This window comes from Saccostrea cucullata, unplaced genomic scaffold (assembly GCF_032062105.1).
Source record: "Saccostrea cucullata isolate Sc308-1 unplaced genomic scaffold, CSIRO_AGI_Scuc_v1 ctg1315, whole genome shotgun sequence".
Lineage (NCBI taxonomy): Eukaryota > Metazoa > Mollusca > Bivalvia > Ostreida > Ostreidae > Saccostrea > Saccostrea cuccullata.
In genome coordinates this window covers 173,736-195,876 of record NW_026927353.1, presented here as the reverse complement: position 1 = coordinate 195,876, position 22,141 = coordinate 173,736, and the positions used below count along the sequence as shown (strand labels likewise).

The 22,141-nt window shown below is 35.2% G+C and overlaps 1 long non-coding RNA gene and 1 pseudogene across 1 annotated transcript; both read right to left on the bottom strand.

Annotated features, from left to right (window-relative positions):
* Window positions 1–1,387: 1,387 nt before the first annotated feature.
* LOC134274180 (uncharacterized) lies at window positions 1,388–2,870 on the bottom strand (annotated as a pseudogene).
* Window positions 2,871–4,714: 1,844 nt separating this feature from the next.
* LOC134274179 (uncharacterized) lies at window positions 4,715–5,780 on the bottom strand. The gene is made up of 3 exons (XR_009993561.1): window positions 5,649–5,780; window positions 5,293–5,344; window positions 4,715–4,881 (listed from the first exon to the last, which is right to left on the bottom strand). It is a non-coding gene; the product is annotated as an uncharacterized LOC134274179 (long non-coding RNA).
* Between the last annotated feature and the right edge of the window lie 16,361 nt (window positions 5,781–22,141).

Here is a 22,141-nt window from a genome sequence, read left to right as displayed (position 1 = left end):
GAAGATGTATCCCGAACGCAAATATCGTCATTTACAAAAAACAATTGCTGATTGGTCGATCTGGGTGTACTGAAATCCAATCAGAACTCTGGAAAAAAATCTCGATTTCTATGAACACCGTAGGCCAAGGGTTTATGAGGAGAGTAGCGTATCAGAAACCCTTGGCTAGCGAAGATGAATTTTTAGAATACATTTAGACATAAATAAACTTGCAATTGGTGTTGCTGGTTGTAATAATTCCAAATGATTGAATTACTGTGTTAAAGATATTTTGAGTATAGGAGGTTTTGTTTATATTTAAGGTACCTAAAAAATGTTCTACACAAAAATTATGGATGAATCATACTGACAGAGAGTAAAATTTAAAAGGTCATAAAACTCAATTTTTCTTTAAATTATTTTTGTGTTATATGTTGATCTCATTTATACTTTTAGCAGATACCATATGTTTTGAACAGTATACTACATACTCATGCAGTCTATGAAGTTGAACAGATTTAAATGTATGAAAATAAATAATATTTTGTTCTTTTAAATCAAATTTGAATTTATGTTACAAAAAAATCCATAACAGCAAGGAATATGATTAATGTGAAAAAAAATTACATTGAAAAATAAATATAACCTGAATCCATATTGATTTTCCTTTCCTTCACTTTTACTATATATAGGTGCAAATGTGATTTTTTTTTTTACAATAATTTATGCATGTGTTACCATATACTAGAACTTAAACTATACTTAAATCTACACTACCTGGATTAATATGACTTAATTATCATGCATTTGCTATTCTTGAAAAAAAGATTTTAAAAGACATTTCCTTTATATTTCTGCATTACTTTGATGCCTCCTAATCAACACTAATTCTTAATTATCTCCCCTTTACCCAAGGATCCTTTAATAAGGCAAGTAACTGGTATGTTGAAATTCACCCAGTGGATGGAGAAAAATTCAAAAATGTGAACAAATGTATACAGATGACAGAAGCTGAACACTTTTTGATCATTAGGTAATATTATACTTTCATGTAAATTACTTGAATCTGATTCGTCGAGAAACATTTGATAAAAAACACTACTACCCGCTGAATAATGAAGCCAAGCCCTCCTGCGTAGCAACAGTCAACATTGCTTGACGACGGGTGGTATTCCAAAAAATAGCGACTGCGCGGAATTTATGCGCGCACGGTTCACTGTAATATGTATTCGTATAAAACATTCAGTATAATATAATAAATATTGCATGTAGTTGAGTGTAACATTGAAAATTTTCACCCCCCGAAAGCCTCGGTTGACAATGGTTTTCTTGGGGTGAAAATTTTCAATGTTACACTCAACTACATGCAATATTTATATAATGCTCACATTAGCCATTGGCTCAGGAAGTGAATTAATGCTCAGTACATTTATAAAAAGGCAAGATGTGGTGAACAAAAAATTTAACTAGTTTTGGCATCATATGAGTACAAAACTCAGAGTCGAAATTAATTCTCTCTATAAAACAGTTGCTGTCCTTGGCAGCTGTCCAAACAACAAAATCACCCCAAGGACACCCCATTATTACCATCTCTCCTTGGATCTGAGCATAGTACTTGTGGCTACGGTTCAAACGCGGTCCTTCGGGTGTATTCTCCAGACAGAACCCCTATTTTCCAGCTAGCTCATGGACCTATAAATAGTATAAACAAAATGTTAAAAAAATTATGTTAACTTTAAAACTGACAAAATGAAAGACATTAATACAATGTAATATGAAAAAATACCTCTTTTTCTACAATTATTTCATTAGAGATTGAGTACGGGCACTTAATCTCCAGTACCCCTCTTTGACTCCCCAATGGCATAGACTTGTCACAAATCCACCCATCACTGCTGGCACCTAAAAAGGCATGGGATGGATAAATAGTGAGCCCTGCAGCCTCCACTGTTACATCAGAGACAGAATTCTGCAGTGTCAGGTAGTCTCTGACCGCTTCTTCCTCATGGTCTACACCCCACTGGACTGGACGAGGAAGCGTCTGATACCTGTGATGTATAGAATAATTAATATTTAAAAATATAAATTGGTTGAAATACTGAATTAATTTGTTTAATGTGAATTTTTACAATTATTTTATTCATATATTTAATATTTTATTAATATTTTAATTTCCATTAAACCTTTGTAAACTGGATCCATGTATAATTTGATCCACAAGACTATGTGGGTTAGGTCCAGCATGTAAAACAGCTCCGAAAAGAGAACTCGTAATTCTTCCTTTGTGGAGTTCGGTCCAAAGGGAACATTTTCTTTGACCTTTAGTTCTTTCTTCAACATAGGCGCTCAAATTTTCGTCAATTGAAATTGGGATTGGCACTGTAATGATATGTATATGAATGAATCTGATGTTCATGATACATAAAGATATTTTCTTATATACAATGTAATTCCTATTTTTTCTTACAGTTCTCATTTGACAAGATCAATGCTTTGGATGCCATTTCCAATAGATCCTCATATGTCTCCACCTCTATCTCCCTCTCAGCTACAGGGGCATCATCTGGGATGTTCCACAAATGGCTCATACCTGAATTTTCATTTTGTTCAGTAACATGAGAATCATAGAAATTAAAAGTCTTAAGTATGTTTGTATCACGTTTTAAGTAAATTGTAATTTGGCATTTAAAAATTTGTTTTCTCACATTTTCCTTCTTAAACCTAGCTGTACCTGTACTTGGGAAAATATCCTTCAAATTTCTCAGTTGAAGCAATGTAGCATTTATGTCGAAGTCTCTGTCTGTGGTATGGCGAGGGTCAAATGAAGCATCCTCTATATCACTGGTTTCAGTGTCCATTTTATCTGCTTTTGACCTCAAGGTTTCTAATGGACCTGTTTATATTGGTTTTATGTTACTTGCTAGTTAAAGAGCTTCAAAGTTCATATGTTTTTTGTTATCTGTTAACAATCTGACTATAAAAAAATTTACTTACCAGTGGGTTTTTTAGATCTTCCTTTGGGTACTACCCATTTGCAGGGCTTACTCGTGCAGCTTTCCTGGGGCTTGATATGACTCAGTGCAAAGAGTAAACTCCCATTGTGGCTACAGCTTTGGCCTAGCCTATTTTAAAAATATCATAGATTTTAGATCAAGTTATAATCAATGGAGTAAAAAAAATTGTCTGCATATAACTCTGAAAATATGCATACCTCACAGGACACTGACAATATCCATGATGTATGTTAGTAACAGACTGTCCATTCCTAGACAAACAACATAAGTAAACCTGGTATTGGTGCTTCTTCATCGAAGCCTGGCACTTGGCGCTGATGTATATAATAGTAGTATTTATCTAAAAATCAAATAGAGAGTATTTTAAACATACCAGTTTATTAACAGTGTAACAATAACACAATTTATTAATTCTAACATTTACAAATATGAAAATGAACATTAGTACAAATGAGCACCACTATTAAATTATAAAAATAAAATACTTTCTGTATCAGAAATAATTAACTATGTGCACTTATCACTTAAAAGGAGTACTGGATTTAGATCTATGTCTTTAACAGAACAAAAACATTGTTTGTTTACCTCTGACACGCTAATATTACACTTCAAAGTCCGCCGGCTGCCATGGCAGAGGGAAAATTCCAGAAACTGATGGACAAATCGAAGAGGCCCACAAAGACAGCCTGAACCCTCAGCACAAGAGACAGTTGAAAAAGAGGGTTATTAATGAAGACTTTTCTTCCCAGATAGCAAGCTTACATTGGCCCAGTGTTGGGCCACCCTTGTAAGTTACGTGGTCCAATGTCGGAAAATGATATTGGGCCAATGGAATTTTGCTCATCGGCGCAATGTTGCACCGACATGTTGGCGCAACGTTGGACAAATGTCATAGAACGATAATTCTGACGTTGGTCCAACGTTGGGCCACTGTTGTCAGTTATGTTGGCCCAACGTCGGAAAATGTATATTGGGCCGATGCAATTTTGCTCATCGGCGCAACGTTGCACCGACAGGTTGGCGCGACGTTGGCCCAATGTCATACAATGTTAATTCTGATGTTGGTCCAATGCAGCCCAACGTATTTGTGCACCTACATGTAGGCGCTACGTTGGCCAAATGTCAAACAATGATAATTCTTATGTTGGCCCAACATAATTGTGCACAAGGATATTTGGAAATCTATGGAATTCCATGGAAATCTAAGAAATTCCAGGAAGATACAATGAAAACTGAAATAATGATAACATCACAATTTATCATAGATCAAATCTATATTTTCAAAATTAAAAAAATCGTTTCTTTTACGATGTGTTTTGAAACAAATATTACATATACACTTATAGATGTACAATGTAAGCACATTTTTTTCTAAGTATTCTCACTGATCGACATTTCTTTGTAATGAAACAAACTATTTCTATTTTTTAAATATGGCATTTGACTTCATGACATTGGGAGAGGTTATTGAAACCTCAACAGGGTATACAGTTACAATGAACTTCCAGTTGCCCGTGTACATTTACCGTACACGGTTAATGACTAGACTAGAGTGACAAACACATGTATTAAGTATACAAAATATCCACTACACAACTATATTAATAAAAAGATCCCATAAAATCAACACAGTCGTGCTATATTCCCTGAATATGCCAAAGATCCTAATTTATAAGTTAGATCCGAAATTTCTCAAGTGTCTGTTTGAATCACTTCCTCACTGATATCTCATGAAATTCACAATAAAATATAAATAAAAGATGGCATTATGTTAGAGGGTAGCCAAATAACTGGTCATGTCACGAACGGATTCACTTTAAGTAGGAAGGCTCAGAAAGTTCGATGTTGATCATTCTTATAGACACTTCAAACTTTTCTGGCACAATTTCTGAAAGAAAAGATGACCATTAGGATGGATTATCATCATATATAAAAATATGACAAATAATAAAGTAAGGCTCTACAAGACTGTTAAGACAATTGGTTATTTCAACCTGACAGTTAAGTATAGTGTAGAATAGAAATTCACTATCTTGCAGTGTTTTTTTTTCAAATTAGGATTTGTTCCGATAAATGTAAAAATTTGAGAAGTTTACAGATGACAGACGAATACCAGACACTTATGAGAAAACTCACTTTGGCCTTAAAATGTCTCAGGTGAGCTAAAGGAAATGTTAGAGCTAGAGCTAAAGCTCTATGCCTGACTTACACCGAATAAGATATAAGAAACATGTAATTTCATTTCATATTATTTCATGTGATTTTATTGCTCTAATCAGGAAAATTTAAGAAATCTTACCTTTGTGTTAATTTTCATACTGCTTTTGTCCTTCTTATGAGCATTCAGATTCCTGTAAATAATACATGTATAATTGTGCATAATAGAATATGATAGCTATTTTTAATAATTTATGCTTAAGTATTTAATGTAAAATAATTATGCATAGCTGTGCAATTTATAGCATGTTTAGATTACATGTACCTGTCAGAATCCATTGTTATGTATTTTTAGGATAGGGAAATTAAGAATATAAACCTCTTGTTTACTTGGTATATAGTAGATGTTATATTTTTATAGTTTTACGCTAAAAGATACAAGTTAAAAAATCAATATTAGGTTATTTGTGTTAAATGAAAATTTCAGCTGATTCTCACCATTTTTACAAGCTGACTATTCGCCGGCGCAGTGGGAATCGTCTCGGGCACAGTCCACTGCATGCAACTATTAAATAATCAAAATAAGTGCTGAAAATGATCTTGAACATGCATTTAAAAATAAATATATTTTATTACATTGTACAACATACCCTGTAAATGTTAAAGAGAGGAACATTATACTAAAATTCTTGAATCGATCCCAAACGAAGATTCGGGTTGAAATCCATCTTTATGAGAGATGTTTAGAAGTGTTAAATTATTACAACAACATTGAAATTGCGCTTGCTCAAACGATTTCACTGCCAGGCATTTTATGTGTAGTGTCTTGACTAAGGAACAGTAGCAGAAGCAATCATTCGTTCAAGGACACATGTTACGGCATGTGAAAACAGGTTTAAATAGCTTGGTCAGATTATTTATTTACCTGAGTTGTCTGCTTGTGTTGAACAGGGCAGGTAATCAAAGGAGTATATATTGTTTCGAGATAAATACAGTACCATAACAGGCTCTGACATTCTTATTGATTTTTAAAGTGGGGCGAGGGATAGGGAATATCTATAAAAACAGAAAGTATTAAAAACGAAAATCATTCGTTTCATCATAGATTGGATAATTTAATAGAAGAATGTTTATGAAAAAAATTCGCTCTTATTTAAAGGAATCGACTTTCCTTTAAATATTTTTTTCCGAAAGTAGGGGAACTGTCAGATGTATTTCTCACTTTTAAGCCATGTATACTTATTGGATGTAGAGAAATTTGTGTTATCAAAATATATATTACAGAAAAAAGGAAACCAGCAAGAAATCTCTAGCTTAATGAAGTTAATCAGGAAGTTAAACAAGTATTTTCTTCAAATTTAATGTGTTAACTTAAATAAAAGAGACAACTATCTCTTGTATAAAATCAGTTTCCCCTTTATGGTACCTCATAATATTGGAAATCGGTATAAGGATTAAACTCTTTGTTTGGACAAATAGCGTGCTATTGGCTATTTATCGATCGGACAACGGATTAAACAATGTCCAGTATAATCTCACGGCCATTTATAACGGGTCACTCTGAACAAAGGCCTTCATTAATAGCCTAGGTGAGGGGGGGATAGAGTCAGACAAAAATGGTTTAAAATTTATATTGGTGTGTTATACCGCTAAGTATATCAAACTATGTGAAAACAGTTGTATTAATATAGCATAAACGGGTGGTAAAATTGTGTTTTAAAATTTTTGTTCCTTGTGGGATGGGGAAGAAAACTGGGTTTACAGTCGGCGAGACTGCGTTTTCTCGCCTAGTAGAATGGTTGTAAGGCGTGTCACTTCTGACGACCAGTTTTAAGTCGAGATATTTGTTATAGATGGATATAATTTAGTGTTATCGTGATAACATCAGTTCTGATTATAACTGTGGAAGCCAAAATCCGAAAATATTTAAAACATTTTGGTGTTTACGTAATAAGTTATTGTCTCATATTTTTTAAAATTTAGATTTGATGGTATTCTTCCTTCATTTGCTTTGATTTGAAATGGCTAGGGTAATATCAAATAGAAATCACCTGTGTCGTCTTGTAGAAATTTAACAAGTTATAATTATATTTGATCTTTATTGTGAACAAACAATTTCGAAGTAAGGGAAGTATTTGTCGAGAGTGAACAAGATATGAACTCATTTTTATGGCAATGTCTTATTAATTCTGATCTCTTTTTGGTTAGATGCCAACAGTTAAGGTGATTCCCTTGCTCAAGAGCAGGAGGTGAGTAGTTCTGAAAATGACTATCGTTAATATTCTAATAACACCTAGTTTAGTAAAGTGTTTTTTGCGTGTTTGGTTTGGTTTTCCAGTTTACTGATTTGACCAGTTGTTATTGTGAGTTTTGCTTTGGTTGTGAGGGTGTTTGTCAGCAATTTGAAATTGCTTTGTTCGATTTACTTCCAGATTTAATCAAGTGTTCAATTACAATATAATGAATGTGGTCAATTAATGTTATCAAACAACTCAAATAACAATAAAATAATTAATTTTACAAAAATATCCTGAAAAAGAAATAAATTATAAATAACATATATAACACAAGGCCTTTAATTCGGAAATATACTTGTATATTTATTATGTCACAGTTGCACAAAATAGACGTCATGCATATAGATAAACAGAGTTGTCTGTACAGTTCAAGTTCCTTTATCAGATTTAGTAGAAGAACTAGTACAGGGTGGAAACAAAGTTCGTATAGTGGTTGACGTGTATCGTTTGTCTCAATTTCTTGTTCTGTCCTCCGTCTGTCCAGTCTCTGAATATATCTTAATATTTCCAATGTCATATCCTGGTATTATTATTATTGGAAAGTTTCTAAGTCATTAATGAAATTGCTTCGTTCGATTTACTTGCAGATTTTAATCAAGCGTTCAATTACAATATTGAATATGGTCATTTAATGTTATCAAGTCATTTCCCAATACGTTTAATTATTAATTACCAATAAGGGATGCTGATCACGTAAATACTAAGATAGTTTGTCTCTTTTAATTATGATATTTCATCAATGTCAAGCTAACTTCGTCAAGCTGACCCATAATATTTCACATCAATGTTTACATCAATATTGACTACATAAAACACATAATTAGTAAATAGAAATAGAGTGCATAAGAACCTAAATGGCTCTCAAGGAAATATAAGGATTATTATGTCTTGTACACATATGTCCTTATCAATCAAAGATACGAAACACAACATATATTAAAAAGTTGATAAATAGTTTGTTTATAATAATTTGTTTATATGTAAGGTATGTTTCAATTGTGTTACACATAACTTGGATTCAACCACTGTTAATTTTGGCCTTAAAAGAAAACAAGTAAGATTTTACAATTTTATTTTAGAGAAACCACAACTCAAATAACAATGAAATAATTATTTTTACAAAACCTCTTGAAAAATAAATAAAATATAAATAACATTTCAGTTTTTCCTCATTATTAGCTCTACTGGTCAGAGACCAGAAGAGCTTATGCGATGGTAATGCGTCCGTCGTCCGTCCGTCTGTCTGTCTGTCTGTCTGTCCGTCTGTCTGTCTGTAAACAATTTTTCAAAATGCTACTCCTCCTACAGTTTTGGTCTGATTTCAATATAACTTGGCACACAAGTAGACTACACTAAGATACATAATTCTGTGTATCGGTTTTTGATTTCGATGAACGGTGTTGCCGTGGTTACTAAAAATAGAAATTTCTGTGAAATTCTTTCAAAATGCTACTCCTCCTACAGTTTTAGTCTGATTTCAATATAACTTGGCACACAAGTAGACTACACTAAGATACATAATTCTGTGTATCGGTTTTTGATTTCGATGAACGGTGTTGCCGTGGTTACTAAAAATAGAAATTTCTGTGAAATTCTTTCAAAATGCTACTCCTCCTACAGTTTTGGTCTGATTTCAATATAACTTGGCACACAAGTAGACTACACTAAGATACATAATTCTGTGTATCGGTTTTTGATTTCGATGAACGGTGTTGCCGTTGTTACTAAAAATAGAAATTTCTGTGAAATTCTTTCAAAATGCTACTCCTCCTACAGTTTTGGTCTGATTTCAATATAACTTGGCACACAAGTAGACTACACTAAGATACATAATTCTGTATATCGGTTTTTGATTTCGATGAACAGTGTTGCCGTGGTTACTAAAAATAGAAATTTCTGTGAAATTCTTTCAAAATGCTACTCCTCCTACAGTTTTGGTCTGATTTCAATATAACTTGGCACACAAGTAGACTACACTAAGATACATAATTCTGTGTATCGATTTTTTATTTCGATGAACAGTGTTGCCGTTGTTACTAAAAATAGAAATTTCTGTGAAATTCTTTCAAAATGCTACTCCTCCTACAATTTTGGTCCGATTTCAATATAACTTGGCACACAAGTAGACTACACTAAGATACATAATTCTTTGTATCGGTTTTTGATTTCGATGAACGGTGTTGCCGTGGTTACTAAAAATAGAAATTTCTGTGAAATTCTTTCAAAATGCTACTCCTCCTACAGTTTTGGTCTGATTTCAATATAACTTGGCACACAAGTAGACTACACTAAGATACATAATTCTGTGTATCGATTTTTTATTTCGATGAACAGTGTTGCCGTGGTTACTAAAAATAGAAATTTCTGTGAAATTCTTTCAAAATGCTACTCCTCCTACAATTTTGGTCCGATTTCAATATAACTTGGCACACAAGTAGACTACACTAAGATACATAATTCTTTGTATCGGTTTTTGATTTCGATGAACGGTGTTGCCGTGGTTACTAAAAATAGAAATTTCTGTGAAATTCTTTCAAAATGCTACTCCTCCTACAGTTTTGGTCTGATTTCAATATAACTTGGCACACAAGTAGACTACACTAAGATACATAATTCTGTGTATCGATTTTTTATTTCGATGAACAGTGTTGCCGTGGTTACTAAAAATAGAAATTTCTGTGAAATTCTTTCAAAATGCTACTCCTCCTACAATTTTGGTCCGATTTCAATATAACTTGGCACACAAGTAGACTACACTAAGATACATAATTCTTTGTATCGGTTTTTGATTTCGATGAACGGTGTTGCCGTGGTTACTAAAAATAGAAATTTCTGTGAAATTCTTTCAAAATGCTACTCCTCCTACAGTTTTGGTCTGATTTCAGTATAACTTGGCACACATGTAGACTATTCTTAGATACATAATTCTGTGTATCGGTTTTTGATTTCAATGAATTGTGTTGCCGTGGATACTAAAAATAGAAATTTCTGTTAAATACTCTCAAAATGCTACTCCAAATAACAGTTTTAGTCTGGTTATAATATAATGTGGCATGCAAGTAGACTACACTAAGAACATAAAGAGACTTAATCAACAGTGGCGTAGCATCGTTTTTGAAAGTGGGGGGGCCAGGCAGAGAAAAAAAATTTTTTTACTTACCTGAAAAAGTTGACAAGCAAAAAAAAAAAAAAAAAAGGGAAAAGTTGCCCGAAGTCGAAAATCCTATTTCGTGTGTGTGTGTGTGTGTGTGTGTGGGGGGGGGGGGGGGGGGGGGGGGGGTAGGTAAACTTTTTTTCAGTGTCAACTACTTTTAATACCAATTCTTATACTACATTTTGGGTACATTTCTATAAGTGAGGGGGCCAAACAGGCTTTGAATTAACATTTCCTATAGTGTAAGTAAGGTTGGGAAAAAAAGTGGGGGGGCCAGGCCCCCCCTGGCCCCCCCGGATACTACGCCCCTGATCAAGGATCATTATTCTATTTATTGCTGTTGAAAAGTTTCAATTTCTAACTGCTTAAGTACTTTCCTCTTCCTTTGCTATAAGTACAAACCAGTAGAGCTTCAGTCTCGACAGAGACTTCTGGTTAAAGTCTAGTTGCGTTAACTTTCAAATTAGTATATAAGTATGATTTACATTGAGGTTTTCGCTTGGTATGTCACATTTACAAATGAACAGTGGGATGGCCAGATGTCTAAATAAGTTTTCATATGGGGTATTTTGGTCATGAGAGACATCTCATCCGTTATCTTCCTCACGTTATCTTGGTGTTTTTCTCTACACAAGGCCAACACAACCTGTAGTGCTAGAGGAAGAAGGAACAGGGCTTCAGTGGTTAAGAAGGGTGCAATGAGGTGTGCAGGAGTAACTAAAGCCATTATGAGACAGTTAATAATCTGGGATCAAGGAAAAAAAATTTGTAAAGGAAGAATAAAGTCATGTAATTTTATGTAATTCTTAATTTCATTTGGTGTTGTATAATCGATTTAACCTTTTTATCATGTAATGTTGGGAAATATATTTCATAACGTCTTTCTTGATTGTCGGCAGTCCATTTTATACGTCCGTATCTTCGAAGTTCGTCATTTGTTGTATTCCTGACAAAAGTCGGGTCTTTCGTGACCATTATTAGATCGCGTACTGATAAGTTGTCCCACATTTCTTTATGTAATACATGTTTTAGAATTTTATTACCCCCATAATCAAGAGATTGTTCTTTAGCCTTAAGAGTGAATGATGGGTTGGTAGGAATGGGTCCGTTATATATTCTTGAATGAGGGTGTAATTGCCTAAGTTCCAAACAGTCTAGAGAATATTTCCGTTCATAATAATTAAAACTACTGCCAAACCGACTCTGTATTGGATCTTTTCGGAAATAATTGTCAGCGGTTATATATGTAGAAAATCATCTTTTCTTCCCAAAAGTATTTGAATATTATATCCGCATAAGAGAATTTTGATAAAGGGTATTGCCTTTGAACAATATTCAGTCGGATTTTTCAGATAAGAATTTAAAAAGGCTTTCAAAGTTTCGCCAAGTAACAATTCACATGTACCTAACAATTCGATTTCTTGATGAACGTGTTTGATGTTTTTCTTATGTTCTTCTCTAAAACAATTTAGCAGTATAACATTCCCATAATTTTCTGTAAAATGTGTAGAGGTAAATAATCAATTGTTTTGTTTGGCGAGAGGTGTAAAGGCAAAAGAAAATCTAGTAAGCCAACCAAACGCATCCATTCAAGCATATCAACAACTGAGAAAATTTCCTTGATGCAGCTGGCAACCCGTTCGTTGGCAAAGATCTGTCCAAACCTTTGTGATCCTGGTCACGGTGTAGCAAAAATGACTATGTAACGGAGCAGAGCTAGAATTAAGACAAGATGATTCAACTCTTTACCAAATTTTATTAAGTTACATATAGTCATCAAAACAACAGTTATCGTCTAGTTTTTTTTTTAAATAAAGTTTGTAGAATAAAAATTAAAAGCCTTTTTAAAGTTAACAGTTCGGAATTAAAAATTAAAGTCTTTTCAAAGTTAAAAGTTCGGAATTTCCGTAAACCTATTCCAAGTGTCTAGTCCAGTTCAGGGGAGGAATTGCAGGGTCCAGTGACTCTCTTGGTATCTCAGATGCCGTCTCTCTGGGCTCTCCCGGTTCCTCCTTTTTATACCGGAGATGTTTGTTCACTGTTTCGGTCTTTTGTCCGAAGAATAGAAAAGCATTTTTAGAAAATCACTTCCGTAGGAATTAATAAACTCTATTTGCAATATAAAATGTTCACTGCAATTCACGTCTAAGAAGTTTCACTTTGAAATGAAAAAAAAACACTCCAGCGATAAATTTATATCGAGAAAACTTGAATACCGTCCAATATTCACGATCCTCGGCTCCATGTGGGAGGGATCGACTTACAAAAATTGTCTGTTTTATTCATTATTTATTGTCTGACGTAATATGCGGATATAATTTCTTGATGGTGTCTTTACCTATCTCATATCCATTACCATCGGCCATCAATTGGTGCAGAAGGTTTGAGATCCCTGCCAACGTCACTCTCGTCGGACGAATTAATTGTCACCAATGGAAAATCCTCAGCTGTGACATCTGATCTTTTAATGCCCTTAATTTTAAACGATCAGCGTTTTACTATCTACAAATTAAAGAACCCCTACAAGTTAAACTTCAGTAATGCCGTTAGCTTCTTGATCTTCATACGCTTGTTCAGCAAGCGTTCAGATAAATCTGAACATTTTTAGACTTTTCTTGCTTCACATGTGGAAGCAACATAATTGCATGTTGTGCGTCTGTTACATCAGCAAAGCGAAGAAACAATTCTCACTTCAACACATCCCATGTATCATTAGGCTCCCGCGTTAAATATCTGTGAATAAAATTACTAACCACCCCTGAATAGAACTTAAAAGATATGTTTGATTTTCTCTGCCTGTATCCTTTCTGATTTTTTCAATTGACTTAATCTAACGTCTCAACTCGCTAAGATAAACATCAAAAGTTTTAATTAGATTCAAGATTGTTCAAGTCTTGACCCCGGATGTAGGGTTGGGCCGCAACGGATGGTAAATTTGTACATTCTTGTACGAATGTATAGGGAAAATCTTCTCAAGAACAGCAAAGCATGGACTGGTCATATTTATATGAAAGCATCCTCAGGTGCTATAGATTCAAATTTGTTCAAGTTATGACCCCCAGAGGTAGGATGGGGCCACAATGGTCTATCAAAATTTTACATATGAATATCCAGGGGGAAATTTTAAAAATCTTCTCAAGAACAACAAATCCATGATTTGAAAATGGAATATTGTTTAACCAATTTATGGGAATCTTCCAAATGCGAATTATATAGTTCCGAAAGTTTAAGAATTCCTTCTTGAAAAGAATTCCTTCCTTGAAGTTCTGAATTTGTTCAGTTATGACTTTTGATATTTTTTTTTTACGTTTTCCTGGATGTTATCAAATCGGTTATTTGTTGCAGTCTGACTTGAATGAAGAAAAGTGATGCGATTACATTTTGATGAATTTAGCTACGTGGATGTTGTTTCTGATTAGAGAATTAACATGTTGTTGAAGGATTTTTACATCTTCCATAGTCGCTGTGCCAAAAAAAGTTTTAGATACGTTTGTCACCAACAAAAGGTAAGAGGGATTACTTATGTCTGTTCGAAATATGGTACATTTTCATCCAGAAATTCATAAGTATGATTGAATTTTGCCAAAGTGCGTGAGTCCAAATCTTCAATTTAGTGCAGAAACCTTGTAAGAGTCACACAAGCTTTCGTCTGGATTTCTCTGCCAATAAGGTGTAACAGAGCAGAGATAGAATCAAGACAAGATGATTTTTGTTGAAAGGGTAACGAGTCGTACCAAACCTTCGCGTGTCCCTCCAAATGGAAAGGAAATGCATCCACAATTTTATTATCTGGTATGTCATGAATCTTTGCCCAATGAAAAAATAAGTCAACCATGCAATAATATTCTGAGTACCGTCTCCCTTAAATTTTTCTAAATTAATGTTGGAAGACATATTAGAAAAACTTTGTGTCCTACCTGACGTCTTTTTGTTAGAATAAACCCTAAATCTGTCCTCGTCCAAACTCTGTTCGTTTCCTGGATGTTCCAGAAGATTGTAAAAAGAATGTCTTTGTTCGAAGAACGAGAAATTGGCACTTGGATTCGGAAGCAGGGGCTCCGGCACAGAACTATTGTTGTTATCCAAAATATCCACTTGTTCGTTGCCATTGCCACTAGCGGATGTGCTGGTAGTAGTCGGGAAAGTCAGGTTCGCCTGCAAGTTTTTTGTCCTTTTGTGCTGCTGCACTGGATTCACAATACTCACAAAGTTATCGAAATGTGCGTATTTTATTTAACTTTGTTGGTTCTGACTAGGGAGTGTCAGGTCTCTTGGCCTCGTGGATCGTCTGACAGCTCTGGTTCTCGTCTCGTCTCCCAAATACCAGTGGGATCGCTGGCTTATACTCGACTGGGGGGGGGGGGGCGACCTAGAGAAGTTAAGGCTTCCGTCTAGAAATATCCCAGCGGCGTTGTTAATCCTTTGGTTCCAGTCTTGAGGGAAGTTGTTAAGGAATCGTCGAAAGAAGTCGGGCCTGATGTTTCTGTCGTTTTTATGTCGTTGCTGTGTAACTGCGGCGGTGATATGTCACTAATGTCGGGAATTTGAAAGTAGTCCTCCAAACATAAATCAGTCTCCAAATCTCGGAGTTCTTGGTCTCCCTTTTTGACGTAGATTCTTCGGGGTGTTGTTTAGATATAGATAAAGGGGAATTATTCTAGGCTGATAAGTATCTAGATAACACAATAATTCACTTTCGTCCAAACCATGCTGTACAAATTTCTTTCGGGGAAACAACGGCACACTCGCAACTGCCCGTCTCGAACGCTGCAATGGTGTTTCAGTCTGGCGTTTGCAAATTTAAAACAAAATCGGACTCTCCCCACTTATCATAACCAGGTCAATCTCATTCTGTACTCCAGCCTGTCTTTTTGTTAAACCTCAGCCATCAAAGTTTGAGGAGCCAGAGTCCCGAATGACAATAGGCCGATCATGATTTTTTGTTCATTTACACCCGGGATCGTGGCTATTTCAGTGAGAGGACGCGCCAAGTGGAATCTTATAATCCCCGAGCTGGGTCGGAACGACTCAATTCAGCTTTTTAATTTTAATATATAACTACTTGATGTTTATTATCCCATTCCCTTTTAACCTGAGGATCTTTCTTGAGCGGCTCACAGGCTCTTGTTCCCTAACTGTATAAAATGAAGCAGAGACGTACACAGTCCAGCTCTTGTCTTGTATTGAATGAAACAATCCGTTTATTTTATAAATTACAATAAATAATTTTACTCACTATACTAAACCTTATAATAAAGATTACTGTTTGACAATGTAAACTATTTAAACATGTAAATAAAATAAAGCATCTGAAAACTTAATGATTTTACAAAACAGACAAGTCTACCAAATAATCTTACCTGTATATAATGAAGCAGAGACAGACACAATCCAGCTCTTGTCTGGCGTATGTCCGTCGTCCGCTCATTTTATACCCCTACTCTCCCTCCGTTTCTCATCTCCATATTTGGATCACCTTCAAAATTTACTTTAACTTCAAATTTGAATTTTTAATTATCATTATTCTGTCCTTCAACACTCTTTAGTTTACTAATGCATTTTTAAAAATTGTTAATTTTGTTAATTGTAAAGCTTTACACAGGAATGCATGGAAAAAATCTTTAAAAATCTTCTCAGGAACAATAAAGCCATGATTGGTCATCCTCAGTGAGTTCTTATCTTCAATTTGGTGCATGAACCTTGTAAAAGTCACACAAGCTTTTGTCGGGAGTGTGATACAATCATACATAAATTTAGATTTTGGAGGTAATTTTGGAAGAACAATCTCATATGTTTGTCTCCAATATTCATTTGTCAAAACTTAACTTTTTTCTCCTTTAAACACTTCACAAGAATTAAGCCATTGAACCGAGTTTGGATTAATCAAGGGACATGTACCTTTTTTTCCATCCCCAAATCTGACACGTGGAAAAAACCCGCTCCATAACATCACCATTATTACTTTTGTGGGAGATCGAATTTCTACAAATAGACGAAAGACAAGAAAAAATTAGTGGTGTTGGGTCAAAGTGTTGATCAGGCACATATTGCACCACATTATTTTAGAAAACAGTCCAAATTAAAAAAAAATATTTTAGTGGAGATTCAAAAGCTCACAATTTAAATGGATTTATGATTATTTATGGTTTTTTAAGCGTGGAAGGAAATTAACGGTTCCTCACTTGTTTCGTGTGTGTCAAAAGTACTCTCTTATAAGTTCTTCGCATTAGTTTTCTTCTGGTTCCCAGGCTTTACTGCCACCTTCCCACTTAACAAAAATTGCCTTTTACCTGCCCGTTTTCTTAGCTTGATAAGTTTGTCGACCGGAGAAAATGTATAATCTTGCAAGTCGTTATACTTTAAACATTTTATTGAATAATACAATAAGGATTGGGCAATGGGCAAGTCCTATGAACACCCTTGTATAATGGGTCAAGATACAACAGTAAGTAATAATACATACATGTACGTGATAATCAATAAGATATAATGAAAAATAAAGATTCACAATTAAGTATTATTAATCACTATTATATTTCAAAAAGATGACAATATCTAATATGGACCATCATATTTGTCAAAGAGCTTAAGCGATTTTCCTACTGGAGTTTTAAACTGCTGTAGGAGAACCATTTGATTTAATCTAAATGAGGGCTCTTTTTTGCGTTCATCATATCTTTCTTTTGATTTCACTTGTTTCTCCGCTATATTTTCATTTGCAATCTCGTGCGTAATTTTCTAGAATGTCGCGAAAATGCTCTTTAGCATCCGCTTGCAGAGAGTCTTTGGGTGTTACTCGTAAATCAAAAGGCAAATTGCAGCTGCAATAGCTTCAAGTTTATCTGAAAGCATAGACATTAACCTGTCTTCCAATTGCTGTAAGGAAGCTGCAAGCGAAGTGTTTGCAGTTTCCGTTTATTTAATAGTTTGCTCCGCCACAAGAGCTAGTTTTCTTATTTTTTTCTAACGTTTCTGGATTCCGAGGCATAAAGATTTGCCTGAGGTCGGATTTTAACCCCTGAAAAGTAATCCCAACTAGCAAGTGCATTGGGAGATCGTATTCAGTGGTTTAACGCGTGTCACGGGCCATGTAATCATCAACCGTTTCCTCTTTGTATTGTTTCAAGTTTAGTAGATTAATATCGAAACTTTCCAATGATGATTTAGCCAAAACACTTAATTCAAAGTACCATTGTCTGGGAATATCTCCCAAATAAAAAGGAAACGCCGACAACGCCGCCGATTCTGACATATTAAAATATGCCACCATGGCCTTAAAAAGTGAGCACAGTTGTATGATTTTGCTTCTTCCAACCCTGCCTAATCAGAAAGGCAAGACCATCTAAGTTCCTGCAATCTACGTATAAAAAGATTATTTGATGGTCGTGTTGGATCATATGCATCATTAAGATGTCGGTTGTTGGCCTTTGTGTATCGTTTGGTTACAGTGGAAACCCCTCCTCTGATCCCTGCCTCAAAAAAGAGGTACTGGTTTGATTCGGTAAGAAGTTTCAATTTACAATGTCATCTTTATAGCGCACTTTGCCAACTTAATTGCGGACAGCTGTAAAAATGAGCTGGGTCTAAACCATATGTTTTTGTAGACATGTCTCGGAAATTTTCAAAAAAATCCCCCAACAACAAAACATCTGATTTTGAATATAGATCATGGTATTCCCCAATGGAAATACATGGAATTTCAAACGCGGACCAGACATTATAGCATGCACATATTCAGCATCTGTAACAGCAGTCTTAGTCAATGTATTATAAAATGCAATCTTTGGAGGAAGGCGTTGCTCTTCAAAATTGGAAACGTTTTCATATAACTATATGGATATATTCCTTTTCGCAATATTAATTTTATGATGTTAGGGACCCTAAACTCTCTTTTTAACAATCGAAAACAGTTGTCACCATCTAAAGCAAGATTGTTTACTAGTGACTCTAATGATGAATTAAGAAATTGTAAGCTATCAATGAACCTCAAATTTCCAAGCGTGAGAGATAAATATCTTTCCATGTTATTAGGTATGCAACTTATTTCCCCTTTTTACCACAACCCAACCCCTTCAATTAATAAATGTATGTCAAAGTTTTTTAAATTGTGAAAAGCTACAGGAATGTATTTATGTAGTATGATTTTGCTACTTTCAACCCTGCCCCAGGGCAGGGAGAAGGTATGGATGTCTCTGTAACTTTTAATTAAACTTTTAAATACTTTTTATGATGCAACAACAATTTAAGCTTTTAAATTCTATCTATGATGCCACAATTTATCTATGATCTAATATATAATATGTCCAAGGATCCATTTACCTGGTACAATCAACCTTCATTTATCAAATGTTGCTACTGACCACCACTGGTTGGCCGGTTCAGCCTGATGGTATGTAGAGAGATTATAACATTTGGAGCATTTCTATACTCATGTGGCGTCGCAGTATGGGATTATGTATATGAGGGAAGTGACGATGTTACATTAACATTTAGAGAAAATGAAGTAAATGGAGAAGAGGAAGTAATTGCAGAAGATGAAGTAATTGCATAATTACTTGTAATTGCCGGACGATTATTAGTATTATTATTAGTTATTCTTTGTAAATAAGGATAAGGCAATAAACTGACAACACCTTAACATTACCAAAAAGTTGCATAACACATTGAAAATCAAAAGATATTGAATTACGTCACAAATTTATATAAAAAATGGAAAATAACACTAACTTAAGTTATTCTCCTCCTCTTCTTTTGCTACTGAAGGCGGATATGAATGGATGGGAGAGCTTGAATGAGCGTCGGAACAGAAACGGGTGCATTAATCAGCGATGACAGAAAACGATCCCGATTTTCAAAAACATCTTGTTCCTTATGTAGCTTTCCCGATGAATCTTGTTCCTGATCTTGTCGCTATTCTCGATCTTGTCGTTGTTCTACCGAATCGTTGATCTTAAGACTCGGTTTAAGTCTTTGATTAAACAAAGTGGCTCAGGACACTGCGGTTTTCCCAAAAAAATCTTTGATCATAAGATAGAGTTGGGACATTGTTATTTAGTATGAAGCTAGACGGGGCTTTCGTAGTATCAAAATTCAGCCCTCGTATGAGCATTTTTCTGTTATTAGGTTCTCTCACCAGATTTTTAAAAAAAAAACTTCCTAATGAGCAAAAACAAATGATCCGGTCATGTCTACCTTCAGCAGCGAGATAATAAATATCAAACACAATCAATACCTTGTAAAAAATATCTGAAGATTATCACCTTTTCGGACATAGCCGATTAATTCTTTAATGTAGGTCAGATTAGGTCAGATCAGCGACCCACTGATTGTCAATTCCCGATACAACAACTCTTGCTCTTTTGACGGGTGTCTAGCTGGTTTTTGCAAACTGAAATCATCTTGATTATTCAGCCAGTTTCCTATTATGTGAGTAGTATAAGGGGCCTAGATGGCGAGATCAATTGAGTGCACTTTTGGCCCGGGGGGGGGGGATAGGGAGGTCAACTGAGTGCACTTTTGGCCCTGGGGGATAGGGGGGTCAAGGGAGTGCAGGTTGGGGGTCTGGGGGATAGGTGGGTCGAGGGAGTGCAGATTGGGGGTGTGTGGGGATAGGGGGGTCAACTCAGTACAGGGCCCCTAAGGGGGACAGGGGGTTCAACTCATGACATAGCCCTATGTTCAATACCGTGTTTACACTATATATATAGTGAGCAATTGCCGGCTTATGTGATCCTGTTCAAGGCAGGATGTTGACCCCATAGTCGCCATTTTAAAGTTACGTGCAAAAATATAGTTCTTACTCTCAACCGCTTTTGAGATAATACAAACGCTAAATAAAGCAACAAAAATAAAACGAAGTTTTATCTTTATGAAATAAATATTTGTAGTAATGACTTTGAAAACTTCACAAGTCAAAGAACATAGTTCATTAGCGTAAGGATATTTGATAATCAGTGTTACCGTAGTTCTCTACACATACGAGGTAAAGCAGGAGAGGGAACCAGACTGGCCTGTTTGTTTACATTCGGCCTCGGTACCAGATTAATTCTGATTCTGACAAAATCGGACCGTGGTATTAGGATTGAAAAACTTACTGTCAGTGTCTTTTCATTTATATTGATAGTTTTAATTTTTTTCATCAGAAGATAAACGTGATTCATGTAAGAAATCCATTCTATTCTGTAAATGAGCCCGGCTCTCTGTACTTCTGAGTACTTTGATTAACTATACGCTGCTACTACGATTTGGCAGCGACTCAAGAATTTGATTATGACGTCACGATTTCATTCACAGTCTGAAGCCTAGCCTAACCAGTTCAAACTGGATTTTCTGAAAACAATAACAATAACACACAATACAGACAATAACAGATTTTATTCAGAATCAAAATACATACATCAATTTACTTTCTCTTCTTCTGTGCCTTATTCGTCATCAGGGACAGTTTCCTCTTGTGAGTAGTGCTGGGACCTGGAATCTCTCTGTTGTGTTCCTTTTTCTCTTTTTTGTCTCCTTCTTTTACTAAAGGTTTGGTCTGGTGTGTCCCTGAAGTCTTGGGTTCCTGAGGCTTTTTCTCCAGTTTTTCTTTTTCTTTTACGAATTGTTGATCCTCCTCCTCATCCTCTGTACACTTATTAGCCCAATGGCCAAATTTCCCACACTTGTAGCACAAATCTTTCTTGGGACAATCTGGGGCCCAATGCCCTAACTCTTTACAGATGTAGCATGGATCCGTCTGTCTAGTTTTCTTAGTCTCTCCGGACCCCCCTTGTCCCTCTTTTTTCTGGTAAGAGCTTCCTCCTCCTCTCATTTTGTCTTGCATGTTAGTAACTTTCACTTCTAATTTGGATAATTTTGCACGAATCAAACAAAATTCACTGGTGTTGTAATTTTTCAGAGCAGTCAGCTTGTTTTCTTGATCACTCACCTTCTCAGCAATATAATTCAGCTTGTTGTCAATACCAGTCAGCATGTTAACAATCCCATCCAGAGTTGTATTTAAGATGCCCATATCCCTTGTTTTTATAAAATACAACAACAACAATAAAAAACAGTTCAATCTTTTTATTGATTCAAAATCTTGTGTAATCTACATACTTAAAGAACTTTTTCTTTAAAGCTGCTCTAGCTTCAATGGCTTCAGGTTTCTTCCAGGCTCCTATCTCCCATTGTATCCAATCTCTGGGGTCCAATTCTTTGTTTCTCTCCTCAGGTTTCAGAACTCCATATTCTTCATAGTCACCTCCTTGCTTGTAAAACATACTTTCCAATTCTGGGGTACTGTGAGACATAGCAAATCTGGCAGTACAATGAACTTTACAGATATCCAGTCCTCCTACTGGTCTTTTCATTTGAATTAATCCCCTGATTTGATGCAGTTCTCCTATCCAGGGATGCCTTTCCTTTTGTAAAATCAAATACTGGAAACCGAAGTAGGAATCATCTTCGTTGCTCAGAAACATGTCTATATCTTCTTCTTCTTTGGCCTCTGGAATAATAAAAGTCCAATTAATGGCCATCCTGTAACATCTGTCTGGAAA